The sequence below is a fragment of the Apodemus sylvaticus genome, chromosome 8, assembly GCF_947179515.1.
Source record: "Apodemus sylvaticus chromosome 8, mApoSyl1.1, whole genome shotgun sequence".
In the NCBI taxonomy this organism is placed as follows: domain Eukaryota; kingdom Metazoa; phylum Chordata; class Mammalia; order Rodentia; family Muridae; genus Apodemus; species Apodemus sylvaticus.
This window is the reverse complement of record NC_067479.1, coordinates 83,448,986-83,463,389: the sequence shown is the minus strand read 5'-3', so window position 1 is coordinate 83,463,389 and position 14,404 is coordinate 83,448,986.

The following is a 14,404-nucleotide window of genomic DNA, read 5'->3' as shown; positions in this document are numbered from 1 at the left end:
TCACTGTCTCTCTGTGTGTGTCTCTGTCTCTCTCCCCCTCCCTCTTCCTCTCTCCCTCTCTCTCCCTCTCTCTCCCTCTCTCTCTCCCTCTTTCTCCCTCTCTCTCTCTCCCTCCCTTCTCTCTCCCTCCCTCTCTCTCTCTCTCTCTCTCTCTCTCTCTCTCTCTCTCTCTGTCTCTCTCTCTCTCTCATTACCCCTTCAATACAGGGCCATCAACTGCAACTGAGGCTGCACTTTCACCAATGGCCTTCCATGGCCACTCACTCTGCCAAGCCTCAGCTGTTCTTCATGAACATTTCATGCCTTCAAAACAACTACAAGTGCTGTAGCAACTGTTAGGGGCGACTCTTACACATTACCTAGTACAGCTTCAACACAAAATAGAACCTGGCAATCTCTGAAACACAGCTTCTTTGTGCTCTCAGCAAACACAACCCAGATGATTTCTCCTCAGTGATGCTGGTAGCTTCTTTGCCACTACTAATTTCATAGTCTAGCTCCAGCTAACCAGCATCAATTGTCCCAGTAGTCTCTGTCTCCTCTTGACTATAAAGTAAGAGACACATGATTGAAACAGCCTGAGTTCTGCGGCTTTCTAGAGCTGGAACATGGCTCCCTCATTCCATGGCATTATCACTAGCTTCCTCTTTTCCAACTCTTTCAAATTCCCGAGATTGGCTGTCCTGCATCTTGTTCTATAGATTGACCCTGAACTCAGAGATCTGCATGACTGTCTCATGGTGTTTGTGAGTGTACCACCATGCCTCTGTATAAGTTTTTCTTCACATAGAACTTGCTTTGTTTATGGATGGCCTAGAACACAGAGATCTCCTTGAATTTATCTTCTGGGATTAAAGATGTGTGGCACCATGCCTGGATCTATAGGTAGCTGGTAGGATCTTGTACCAAAGTCCTGCTCTCTTAACTTGTATCTCTTGAATCCAAGATTCATCACCATTTCACTTCCTAATACACCATTAACACTTCAAACACATATTTTATATTTGTCTTTCTATGCTCCCTACACATGATTAAATCCTTTTCCTGGGACTCAGCAGGAGAACAATGTCTCTGAAGGGCATTTCTAAGACTTCTGGTATAAATGCAATTAATCTGATTCTTTTCAGCTTAGCCTCAGGCAGACTCTTCAAAAAATGGTTTAAAGTAGCCACATTATTAACCAAAATACCACCAAAACAGTCTCTAAGTCATATTCTAAAATTATTCTCCACTGAAACCATGTAGGGCAGGTCTATACAGTTTAAATCATATTCAGCAACAAAGTCTTCCATATTCCTACTAGCATAGCCCATTAAGCCCAAATTAAAGCATTCCACTGCTTTCCAAAGTCTCACAATCCACTTTCCTCCCAACCAAAGCATGGTCAGGCCTATCACACCAATACCCCAGTATCTGGTAGTACCTTCTTTCTGAATTAGGGTTTTACTAGTTTGAACAGACACTTTGACCAAGACAAGTCTTATAAAGGACAACATTTAATGGGGGATAGCTTACAGGTTCAGAGGTTCAGCCCAGTATCATCAAGGGAGGAACATGGCAGCACCCAGGAATGCATGGTACAGGAGAAGTTGAAAGTGCTACATCTTCATCTGAAGGCTGCTAATGGAAGACTAATTTCCAGGCAGCTAGAATGAGGGTTTTGCCCACACTCACAGTGAAAAATATACTCCAACAGGGCCACAACTTCTGATAGTGGCACTCACTGGGCTGAGGATATGCAAACAATAAAAAATGCTGATGCAAATATACTCAATAAAATTCTCAGAAACAAAACCTAATAATGCTTCAAAATGATCATTCACCATGATGCAATAGGTATCATCCCAGGGATGCAAGAATGATTCAATATGTAGACATCCATCAACATAATCCATTATATAAACAAACTTAAAAAGGATCATTGTTTATCCCATTAGATCTTGAAAAAGCTTTTCAAAAATACACTACCCTCATGGTGGCAGGTGTAAATGTGGTTAGGATAGTGAGGGGAAATTGGGAAGGTGGATAACATTTGAAATGTAAATAATTAAGATAACCAATAAAAAAGAAAAATAACATTAAAAAATCACAAATAGATGTATCCCTGTTGGATACAATGGATCCAATGTAAAAAGGAGATCAAGAGCTACAGAAGCAAGCATCAGCAACAGCATGTAAGAGATAGAAATGAGAGTCTTTGGCATAGTAGATACCATAGATGATATTGAAAAGTCAGCTAAAGTAAATACAAAGTGTAAAAAGCTCTTAACCCATGACATCCAGAAGATTCAGGACATAGTGAAAATTTCAAACCTAAGAGTAGTAGAAATAGAAGAGGGTGATTGTTACCAGTTCAAAGGCCCAGAAAGCATCTTCAACAAAATGATAGAAGAAAACATCCTTAACATAAAAACAGAGACAGCCATAAATGTCCAAGAAGGATACAACACATAAAATCGATTGGACTGATACAGAAAATCATCCTGTCACATAATCATCAAAATAGTACATGTACAGAAGATAAAAAGAAAATATTGCAAAGTATAAGGGGAAAAGGTCAAATAACTTACAAAGGCAGACCTATGAGAATCACACCAGCATTCTCACCATAGATGATAAAATCCAGAATATCCCAGACAAACATCATGCACAGCTTAAGAGAAGACAAATGGCAGCCCTGGCTACTATATGAAGCACAACTCTTATCATCCTAGATGGAGAAACTAAGATATTCTTCAAGAAAACCAAACTTTACAATCTCATTCTACCAATACAGCACTACAGTGGATACGAGGAACAAAATTCCAACTGAGGAGCATAATTATACTCAAGAAAAAACAAGAAAAGAATCATCTCACCAGAATCATGAAAGAAGGGAATCTCTCACAACACCACCACGAAAAGGAAAATAACTGGAACAAACAATCATCTCACTTTAATATCTTTCAACATCAATGGATTCAATTACCCAATAAAAATACATAGGCTAAGAAACTGGAACCATAAACAGTATCCAGCATTTTGTTGCAGACCAGGGCTCTGTGGTTGGGTGGGCAGAGGTTGGTGCCAGTGGGAGGGTGTGCCCTGCAGCAGAGCTGGCCTGGCCCCATGCTGCTGCTGGTGTCCTGCCTGCATGGACTGGGACATAGTTCCTAACCTCCCTGCTGGTGCTCACAGAGTCCTTTTCCAGGCCCATCTTGGTGGGAATGCACAGGACACAACACAGACCAGTGAGGAGCTGGCCCCTGCAGGAGGGAAGATGGCTGTGGAACTGTACCTGCCTGCCAGTGTCTCCACAGCTACTGCTACCCACATCTCCAACAGCAATGTGACCAGCATGGCTGAGAGCAGGAAGGTCTCTGCTACCAGCCTGGCCTGACACCCGCCCTGCTGCTGCCCTTGTCAGACCACAACACTGAGAGCCCCAACTGGCAGTCCTTCCATCCTATGCTGCACTAGAGTATGTCTTGGCTGTCTGCAGCTCAATCTTCTATGACTTGTTCTAAGGGATCTTGCAGAAGTCAAGTCAGAATTCAACAACCATGGTGTGGAGCCTGCTGCTTTCTTGGTTTTGCTAAAGCAAATGTACAGCAATGACATTGATCTAGAGTCAGACACAGTGCTTGACAAATTTTTTCTTATGAGACCAGCTATGTTTTTTCTTGTTCTGTGAAATCTTTATTATGAAAATTCACTTAAATATTTTGGAACTATTTTAAGTGACTTGGTAGCAATCTTTGTCTTGAATGGGAGGCCAAGGGTCCTGAAGCTAGGGTATCATTGGGCAGGGATTTAGGACTACCTTGATTCCAAGTATGCCTTCCACCTGTGGAATGCCATCTTGGCCCAGCAATGAACACCAGGCTGTTCACTGCATACTGGATGCTGTCACATCCCCCATGGTACCTCCACTGTTTACTGTGGCAGCCAGAGTCAACATTTGATACTTACATCACCCCATGCAGTTGAGATTCTTCTCAAAGGAACACCAGAACCCTGGATATTCAATGCATGTGTGAAACAATAGCAGGTCCTGCACTGAACCATCCTGGAATCTGGTTTGAAAAGCCCACTCTCATCAATACTGCTATCATCTTGCCAGATGATGACCACAGAAGTTCATCAATAATAGCATGAGGAAACAAACCTGATGAAAGAGATCAGTCTAGACCTAATGAACACTACTACAACCCCTGAAAGATTCTGATGAAATGCTCTACATGGATAGGGACATCTTCATTAAACATGGAACCAGGTACACTGAGCTTCAGCAGTTATGGTAACTGAAGTAAATGATTTGGACCCAAGACTTATAGACCAAATGAATGTTGAAAAAGAAGACCCATTATCACATACTAGGAAAGTCACTATGCATAAGTTACTGCACATGTGAATGTTTTGATCTACAGAGGAGGGATGATCACTGCTGGGAGAATGGCTTATGCTCTAAGAACAAGATTCGACAAATGGGACCTCATAAAACTGCAAAGCTTCTGTAAGGCAAAGGACACAGTCAATAGGACAAAACGGCAACCAGCAAATCAGGAAAAGATGTTGACTAACCCTACATCTGATAGAGGGCTAATATCCAACATATACAAAGAACTCAAGAAATTAGTCTCTAGAGAATCAAATAACTCTATTAAAAGTGGGGTACAGAATTAATTAGGCGGCGGCAGCGGCGGCGGCGGCGGCGACAGTGGCAGCGGCAGCAGTGGCTGCTCCAGCTGAAGGGCCATCAGCAGTGGAACCAAGGCGTCACAGGGACCAGTTAGGCCCTGCGCCCACGACCACTGACCTTCACTGACCAGCCGGGCAGCAAGCAGCTGCAGTTGTGCGGCACCTTTCCTGCACGGAGGCCACTTCAGAACTCGGCCTCCCACCAGTCAGGAGAGGTGCATCCATCTTGGTTCCGTACTCCAGGGATCGGACAGACTGAGATCCAGATCAGTCTGGGCGGCAGCATCACATCTCCAAGTCCTGCAAGTGGCTAGCTGGGCTTCCGGGCGGCCAGCTGGGAGAAGTCAGTGTGCTCCAGTGAATCCAGCGGGCCCCAGCGGGAGCCTTCGGGTGCCTGCTTTGGGATCGGAACAGCCTGGGCAGCAGCACACTGTCTACAAGCAGTGCAGGAGGTAAGCTGTGCACCAGAGGCCAACTGGGAAGGGGCAGCTTGCACTGGTGAGTCCAGCACTGACAAGATAAACTAACACCAGTGAGATCTAGATGGCAAAAGGCAAACGCAGGAACGTCACTAACAGAAATCAAGGCAATATGGCAACATCTGAACCCAATTCTCCTCTACCAACATGTCCTGGATACCCCATCACACCAGTAAAACAAGATTTGGATTTAAAATCACTGGTCATGATGCTGGTACAGGAACACATGAAGGACATACATAAAGAAATTCAGGAGAAAATGGATCAAAAGTTAGAAGCCCTTGCAAGGGAAACACAAAAATCATTGAAAGAAATCCAGGAGAATACAAAAGCCAACAAGGAGGAAATGCAAAAAACACTTAAAGAAATACAGGAGAACTTTGGTCAACAGGCTGAGGTCATGAAAGACGAAACACAAAAATCTCTTAAAGAAATACAGGAGAACTTTGGTCAACAGGCTGAGGTCATGAAAGACGAAACACAAAAATCTCTTAAAGAATTACAGGAAAACACAAACATGCAAGTGAAGGAGCTAAGCAAAACCATCCAGGATCTAAAATCAGAAGTAGAAACAACTAAGAAAACTCAAAGGGAGACAACTTTGGAGATAGAAAGCCTTGGGAAGAAATCAGGGGACAGAGATGCAAATATCAACAACAGAATACAAGAGATAGAAGAAAGAATCTCAGATGCTGAAGATTCCATAGAAACCATGGACTCAACAGTTAAAGAAAATGCAAAATGCAAAAAGCTTGTAACCCAAAATATCCAGGAAATCCAGGACACAATGAGAAGACCAAACCTAAGGATTATAGGCATAAATGAGAGTGAAGATTTACAACTTAAAGGGCCAGCAAACATCTTCAATAAAATTATGGAAGAAAACTTCCCTAACCTAAAGAGAGAGATGACCATGAATATACAAGAAGCCTACAGAACTCCAAACAGACTGGACCAGAAGAGAAATACTTCCCGTCACATAATAATCAAAACATCAAATGTTCTAAACAAAGAAAGAATACTAAAGGCAGTAAGAGAAAAAGGCCAAGTAACATATAAAGGAAGACCTATCAGAATCACAGCAGACTTTTCACCTGAGACTATGAAGGCTAGAAGGTCCTGGGCAGATCTCATGCAGACTCTAAGAGAACACAAATGCCAACCAAAACTACTATATCCAGCAAAACTCTCAATCACCATAGATGGAGAAACTAAGATATTTCATGACAAAACCAAGTTTACCCAATATCTATCCACAAACCCGGCCCTAAAAAGGATAATAGGAGGACAACACCAATACAAGGAGGGAAACTTCACCCTGGAAAAAGCAAGATAGTAACCTTTCATCAAACCCAAAAGAAGTTAAGAATTCAAATTTAAAAAATAACGTCAAAAATGATAGGAAGTAACAATCACTATTCCTTAATATCTCTTAACATCAATGGACTTAATGCCCCAATAAAAAGACACAGACTAACTGAATGGATACGTAAACAGGACCCTACATTTTGCTGCTTACAGGAAACACACCTCAGGGTCAAAGACAAACACTACCTCAGAGTAAAAGGCTGGAAGACAATTTTACAAGCAAATGGTCTCAGGAAACAAGCTGGAGTAGCCATTTTAATATCAGATAAAATTGACTTTCAACCCAAAGTCATCAAAAGAGACCCTGAGGGACACTTCATGCTGGTCAAAGGAGAAATACAAAAAGAAGAACTGTCAATCCTGAACATCTATGCCCCAAATGCAAGGGCACCCTCTTTCGTAAAAGAAACTTTATTAAAACTAAAAGCACACATTGCACCTAACACAATAATTGTGGGTGACTTCAACACTGCACTTTCCTCAATGGACCGATCAGGAAAACAGAAACTAAACAGGGACACAATGAAACTAATTGAAGCTTTGGACCAATTAGATTTAACAGATATATATAGAACATTCTATCCTAAAACAAAAGAATATACCTTTTTCTCAGCACCTCATGGTACCTTCTCCAAAATCGACCATATAATTGGTCACAAGACAGACCTCAACAAATATAAGAAGATCGAACTAATCCCATGCCTCCTATCTGATCACTATGGAGTAAAAGTGGTCTTCAATAGCAACAGAAACAACAGAAAGCCCACATACACGTGGAAACTGAACAATACTCTACTCAATGATACCTTGGTCAAGGAAGAAATAAAGAAAGAAATTAAAGACTTTTTAGAACACAATGAAAATGAAAACACAATATACCCAAATCTATGGGACACAATGAAAGCAGTGCTAAGAGGAAAACTCATAGCCCTGAATGCCTCCAAAAAGAAAATGGAGAGAGCATACATTACCAGCTTAATGACACACCTGAAAGCCCTAGAACAAAAAGAAGCTATTTCGCCCAGGAGGAGTAGAAGGCAGGAAATCATCAAACTCAGGGCCGAAATCAATCAAGTAGAAACAAAGAGAACCATACAAAAAATCAACAATACCAGGAGCTGGTTCTTTGAGAAAATCAACAAGATAGATAAACCCTTAGCCAGACTGACCAAAGGGCACAGAGAAAGTATCCAAATTAACAAACTTAGAAATGAAAAGGGAGATATAACAACGGAAACTGAGGAAATCCAAAAAATCATCAGATCCTACTACAAGAGCCTATACTCAACACATCTGGAGAATCTGGAGGAAATGGACAATTTCCTTGACAGATACCAAATACCAAAATTAAATCAGGACCAACTAGACCATCTAAACAGTCCCATAATGCCTAAAGAAATAGAAGGAGTCATAGAAAGTCTTCCAACCAAAAAAAGCACAGGACCAGATGGCTTCAGTGCAGAATTCTACCAGACCTTCAAAGAAGAGTTAACACCAATACTCTTCAAACTATTCCACAAAATAGAAACAGAAGGAACACTACCCAATTCCTTCTACGAAGCCACAATTACGCTGATACCAAAGCCACACAAAGATCCAACAAAGAAAGAGAACTTCAGACCAATTTCCCTTATGAACATCGATGCAAAAATACTCAATAAAATTCTTGCCAACCGAATCCAAGAACACATCAAAACGATCATCCACCATGATCAAGTAGGCTTTATCCTGGGAATGCAGGGTTGGTTCAATATACGGAAATCCATCAATACAATCCACTACATAAACAAACTCAAAGAACAAAACCACATGGTCATTTCATTGGATGCTGAAAAAGCATTTGACAAAATTCAGCATCCCTTCATGCTTAAAGTCTTGGAGAGAACAGGAATTCAAGGCCCATACCTAAACATAGTAAAAGCAATATACAGCAAACCGGTAGCCAGCATCAAACTAAATGGAGAGAAACTTGAAGCAATCCCACTGAAATCAGGGACCAGACAAGGCTGCCCCCTTTCTCCCTTTCTTTTCAATATTGTACTTGAGGTACTACCTCGGGCAATTCGACAACATAAGGCAGTCAAAGGGATACAAATTGGAAAGGAAGAAGTCAAACTATCATTATTTGCAGACGACATGATCGTCTACCTAAGTGACCCAAAGAACTCCACTAGAGAGCTCCTACAGCTGATAAACAACTTCAGCAAAGTGGCAGGTTATAAAATCAACTCAAGCAAATCAGTGGCCTTCCTATACTCAAAGGATAAGCAGGCTGAGAAAGAAATTAGGGAAATGACCCCCTTCACAATAGCCACAAACTGTATAAAGTATCTTGGGGTGACTCTTACCAAACACGTGAAAGATCTGTATGACAAGAACTTCAAGACTCTGAAGAAAGAAATGGAAGAAGACCTCAAAAAATGGGAAAACCTCCCATGCTCATGGATCGGTAGAATCAATATAGTTAAAATGGCCATTTTGCCTAAAGCACTATACAGATTCAATGCAATACCCATCAAAATCCCAACTCAATTCTTCACAGAGTTAGAAAGAGCAATTATCAAATTCATCTGGAACAACAAAAAACCCAGGATAGCTAAAACTATTCTCAGCAACAAAAGGAAATCTGGGGGAATCAGTATCCCTGACCTCAAGCAATACTACAGAGCAATAGTGTTAAAAACTGCATGGTATTGGTACAGTGACAGGCAGGAGGATCAATGGAACAGGATTGAAGATCCAGAAATGAACCCACACACCTATGGCCACTTGATCCTCGACAAAGAGGCTGAAAACATCCAATGGAAAAAAGATAGCCTTTTCAACAAATGGTGCTGGTTCAACTGGAGGTCAGCATGCAGAAGAATGCGAATTGATCCATCCTTGTCTCCTTGTACTAAGCTCAAATCCAAATGGATCAAGGACCTCCACATAAAGCCAGACACTCTGAAGTTAATAGAAAAGAAACTGGGGAAGACCCTTGAGGACATCGGTACAGGGAGAAAGTTTCTGAACAGAACACCAATAGCGTATGCTCTAAGAGCAAGAATTGACAAATGGGACCTCATAAAATTACAAAGTTTCTGTAAGGCAAAGGACACCATCAAGAGGACAAATCGGCAACCAACAAATTGGGAAAAGATCTTCACCAATCCTACATCAGATAGAGGGCTAATATCCAATATATATAAAGAACTCAAGAAGTTAGACTCCAGAAAACCAAACAACCCTATTAAAAAATGGGGTACAGAGTTAAACAAAGAATTCTCACCTGAAGAACTTCGGATGGCAGAGAAGCATCTTAAAAAATGCTCAACTTCATTAGTCATTAGGGAAATGCAAATCAAAACAACCCTAAGATTTCATCTTACACCAGTCAGAATGGCTAAGATTAAAAATTCAGGAGACAGCAGGTGTTGGAGAGGGTGTGGAGAAAGAGGAACACTCCTCCACTGCTGGTGGGGTTGCAAATTGGTACAACCACTCTGGAAATCAGTCTGGCGGTTCCTCCGAAAACTGGGCACCTTACTTCCAGAAGATCCTGCTATACCACTCCTGGGCATATACCCAGAAGACTCCCCACCATGTAATAAGGATACATGTTCTACTATGTTCATAGCAGCCCTATTTGTAATTGCCAGATGCTGGAAAGAACCCAGGTATCCCTCAACAGAAGAGTGGATGCAAAAAATGTGGTATATCTACACAATGGAGTACTATTCAGCCATTAGAAACAATGAATTCATGAAATTCTTAGGCAAATGGATGGAGCTAGAGAATATCATACTAAGTGAGGTAACCCAGACTCAAAAGGTGAATCATGGTATGCACTCACTAATAAGTGGATATTAACCTAGAAAACTGGAATACCCAAAACATAATCCACACATCAAATGAGGTACAAGAAGAAAGGAGGAGTGGCCCCTGGTTCTGGAAAGACTCAGTGAAACAGTATTCAGCAAAACCAGAACAGGGAAGTGGGAAGGGGTGGGTGGGAGGACAGGGGAAGAGAAGGGGGCTTGCGGGACTTTCGGGGAGTGGGGGGGCTAGAAAAGGGGAAATCATTTGAAATGTAAATAAATTATATCGAAAAAAAAGATTAATTAAAAAATAATCGTCTTGGAGAAGCTCAAAAAAAAAAGTGGGGTACAGAGCAATACAGGGAATTATCAACTGAGGAAACTCAAATGGCTCTAATGCTCCTAAAGAAATGTTCAGCATCCTCAGTTATCAGGGAAATGCAAATCAAAACAACACTCAGATTTCACCTTACACCAGTCAGAAGGACGAAGATGAAGGACTCAGTGGATAGCAGATGCTGTAGAGGATGTGGGGAAAGAGGAACACTTCTCCATTGTTGGTAGGATTGCAAGCTGGTAAAACCATTCTGGAAAACAGGTTTGCAATTCCTCAGAAAATTAGAACTAGTACTACCTGTGGACCCAGCTATACCACTCCTGGACATATACCCAGAAGGTACTCCTACATGTAATAAGGACACATGTTCCACTATGTTCATAGCTGTCTTATTTATAATAGCCAGAAGATGGAAAGAAACAAGATGTCCCTCAAAGGAGGAATGGGAACAGAAACTGTGGTATATATACACAATGGGGTACTATTCAGCTATTAAAAACAGGGAATTCATAAAATTCTTAGGCAAATGGATGGAACTAAAAAGTGTCATCCTGAGCAAGGCAACTGAGTCACATAAGAATGCACATGGTACACACTCACTAATAAGCAGATGCTAGTCCAAAAGCTCAAAATAAACAATTTACAATACACCCAGCACAGGAAGCTCAAGAAGAAGGAGGACGTAAGTGAGGGTTCTAAGGTTCCTCTGAGAAAGGGAACATAATGCTCACAGGAGCAATAAGGGAGGCAATGTGTGGAGCAGAGTCTGAACTAAAGCCCCCCTCCCCCCCAGAGACTGCCCTACCTGGGGATTCATCCTATAAACAGTCACCAAACCCTGACACTATGACAAGAAGCATGGACCAAAAGGAGCATGCCATGACCATCTCTAGGGGGGCCCTGCCAGAGCCCTACACATACAGAGACAGAAACTAGCAACAAACTATTGCACTGGGTAAGGGGTCCCCAACGGAGGATCTGGAGGATTGTCCAGAGGAGCTGAAGGGGTTTACCGCCCCATGGGAAGAACAATGACTTCAGACATCCAGACATCTGAAGACTCCCAGGGACTGAATGATCAACAAAGTGGTACACATGGTTCCAGCCAAAAATGTGGTAGAGGAATGCCTTGTTGGGCCATCAGTGGGATGAGGGGTCTTCGGTCAGGTAAAGGCTCAATAGAGTCCCCAACAAAGGGAAACGGACGGGAGTTGGGGGAGGTGGGAGTGTGCTGGGTAGAGAAGCATACACATAGAGGCAGGGGGTGGGAAGAGGGGTTGGGAAGAGGGGCTTTTGTGAGGGGGGAAATTTGGAAAGGTTTTACCATTGGCAATGTAAATGAAGAAGATACTCAATTAAAATAAAAGAAAAAAAGAAAAAAAAAGAAAGAGGAATTCCTGCATCTGCCAGAAACTAATTGCCTTCTTCCATGAATTTCTTGATTTAAATGCTGAGGACATAAACTTAATGACTTCCTTGAGGTCAGAAGTAACCAGGGCACTGACCAGCCTGCCAAAATTTAAGCCAAAGAATACTGGGGTCTACTTACATTCTGGTGCATTCAGTTCTCAGAGCTCTGGCCCTGTGCAAATAAATAAAAGTATATTAATAGAAACACTACAAAACTCTCAGGAGAGTTCAGGAATGGGGGAAGGCCCTGCTTCTTACCTTGGGTCTATTGTACCCAATATAGGGAAGGATTCATCCCTATAATATTTGCTTGGAATGACTCTACCATTTCTTCCCAGGCTCAGAGATCATCATTTAGCCAAACTCTTAACTATTTCTTTTTCATTATCCAGGTACTCCAATTCTCTATGAAGGCTATTTATCTGACTAGCCAATATACAGACTAGTCTTCCAACTTCCCAAACATCTCCCCAGCTACCTTTGAACGTTGTTGTAGTTATATTATATAGCTGCAGGTAGTAGTCAAAGACAACACAAATTGTTAAAGATGTACATGATCCTTTTACTCTTGAATCTGAGAGGTTAGGTGGCATTTTACCATGCATTCAGCACACTCAGGTCACAACGGTGGAAGCCACAGATGACAATGGCAAATGGAGTCCCTCCTGAAATTATGGACCCATTAAGATTGAGGTTTCACTGGACCTGAGGCCATTCGATCCCCTATCCATCCTATTCAGTCTTGAGTATCTTATGAATAGAGGATCATAGTCCCCCAATAGCCTCAGGACAGAACTGGGAACTCGGACAGGTAGGTACTTGAGAAGGGGGAGCTAATAGGACTAAAGAGCAGCAATCCAATTTCCCTATTGACATTTATTCACAGATGCCTACTTTGTCTGGTTGTATTGGAGAATGGTAGTACTTAAGATTTTATCTTTTGAAGAAGGGACATAAACTTTACAATTTGATCTTCCCTTGTTCTTAAGTTCCAATATTGCCAAGAATGAGGAAGTATTCATTGCAAAAATGGGATTGTAAAACAGACATTTCATGAAAATACATGTCTGTATAAATTGAAAATATGTCTCCTCTCAAGGTATGTGCACAATTAAAAAAAATAATCCAATTTTCATAAAATTGAAGGTTCAGGGGAATGATTGTGGCTCTGGAAAACAGGGCAACCTGGGGAATTGGACTGTATGTTACATGAATAGACCCCAGAAGTAGATTTATAATGGAAAAGAATCTCCCTCATCCAAGAATCCTAGAGCTTTAGGTCCTAACAAAGATGAACTGCCCATTCCTAGACACTAACAAACTCTTCCCATCCAAATTACTTGACTTGTAATGAAGCAGAGGAAAGCCCTTAGCTTTGGAACATGAAGGCTCTCTCCAGGGTCAAAAGAAAGACTGCAGGAAAGGGCTCCTCAAAAACTGGCCAATATGGGACAAGCTGGTTAGCTGGTAGGCCCTGGTACTTCCCTATGACTTCATCAGTAGTCACTTCCATGGACAATCTCTTGTATCCAGGAGAACCCTAGAATCTTCTGTGATGTCACAAGTGTTGTGGTGATACCAAATACCTATGGGGTATTCCTTCATTGCCTATTGGGTTCAGAAGCAGGCATGTTTTCCATGCTGCTCAGGATATTTCAGAGGGAGAATACTGACAGAGACCAGACCTAGGCTGGAGGAGGCTGGCTTTCTGTCATGTTGGGAAACAGGAAGGAAAAAATGGTCCTGGGGAAGGCATAGTGAGTCCTGGGCAAGGGTCAGGGAGCTTGTCCTTCCAAGAGAGTAGGTAGGGCTTATGATCTGGATCCTTGATATTACTCAATGGCAGAACCAGAGTCAACAATTTCAGATGATTAGTTTTTCAGAGAGCCAGGAATTGACAAGTCTGCAGTCCTTTTGCTGAGATATCTTAATTTCCTCTTGAGTGACAAATTATTACAGGAGGAAGCTCTATGAGAATATCAAAATGTTGCTCTCAGGATAAAGTGTTGGAGCACTTCATCCTCAAGAGTTTCCTATAGGGTACATGAGTATATGATACGAAGGACAGACAGGGATATTCCCCTGCTCATGAATCAAGGTCTCATACACTTTAATTTTGAACACACATGATGTGGCCTGATTCACAGTCTGGGTTGGTGTAGTAGAATTTGAGCTTGTATCATGTATTTTAAGAAGTCTGGAAAGGTGTTGGCTTGTGGGAGATGTTAGGTGCTGGAGATTATTGTCAATCTTTTTTGTGCTTAGCAGTACCAACTAACTACATTCATTGTCAGATAAGAGCTAACAATGCCCTCCAATCTTCTTGCCTG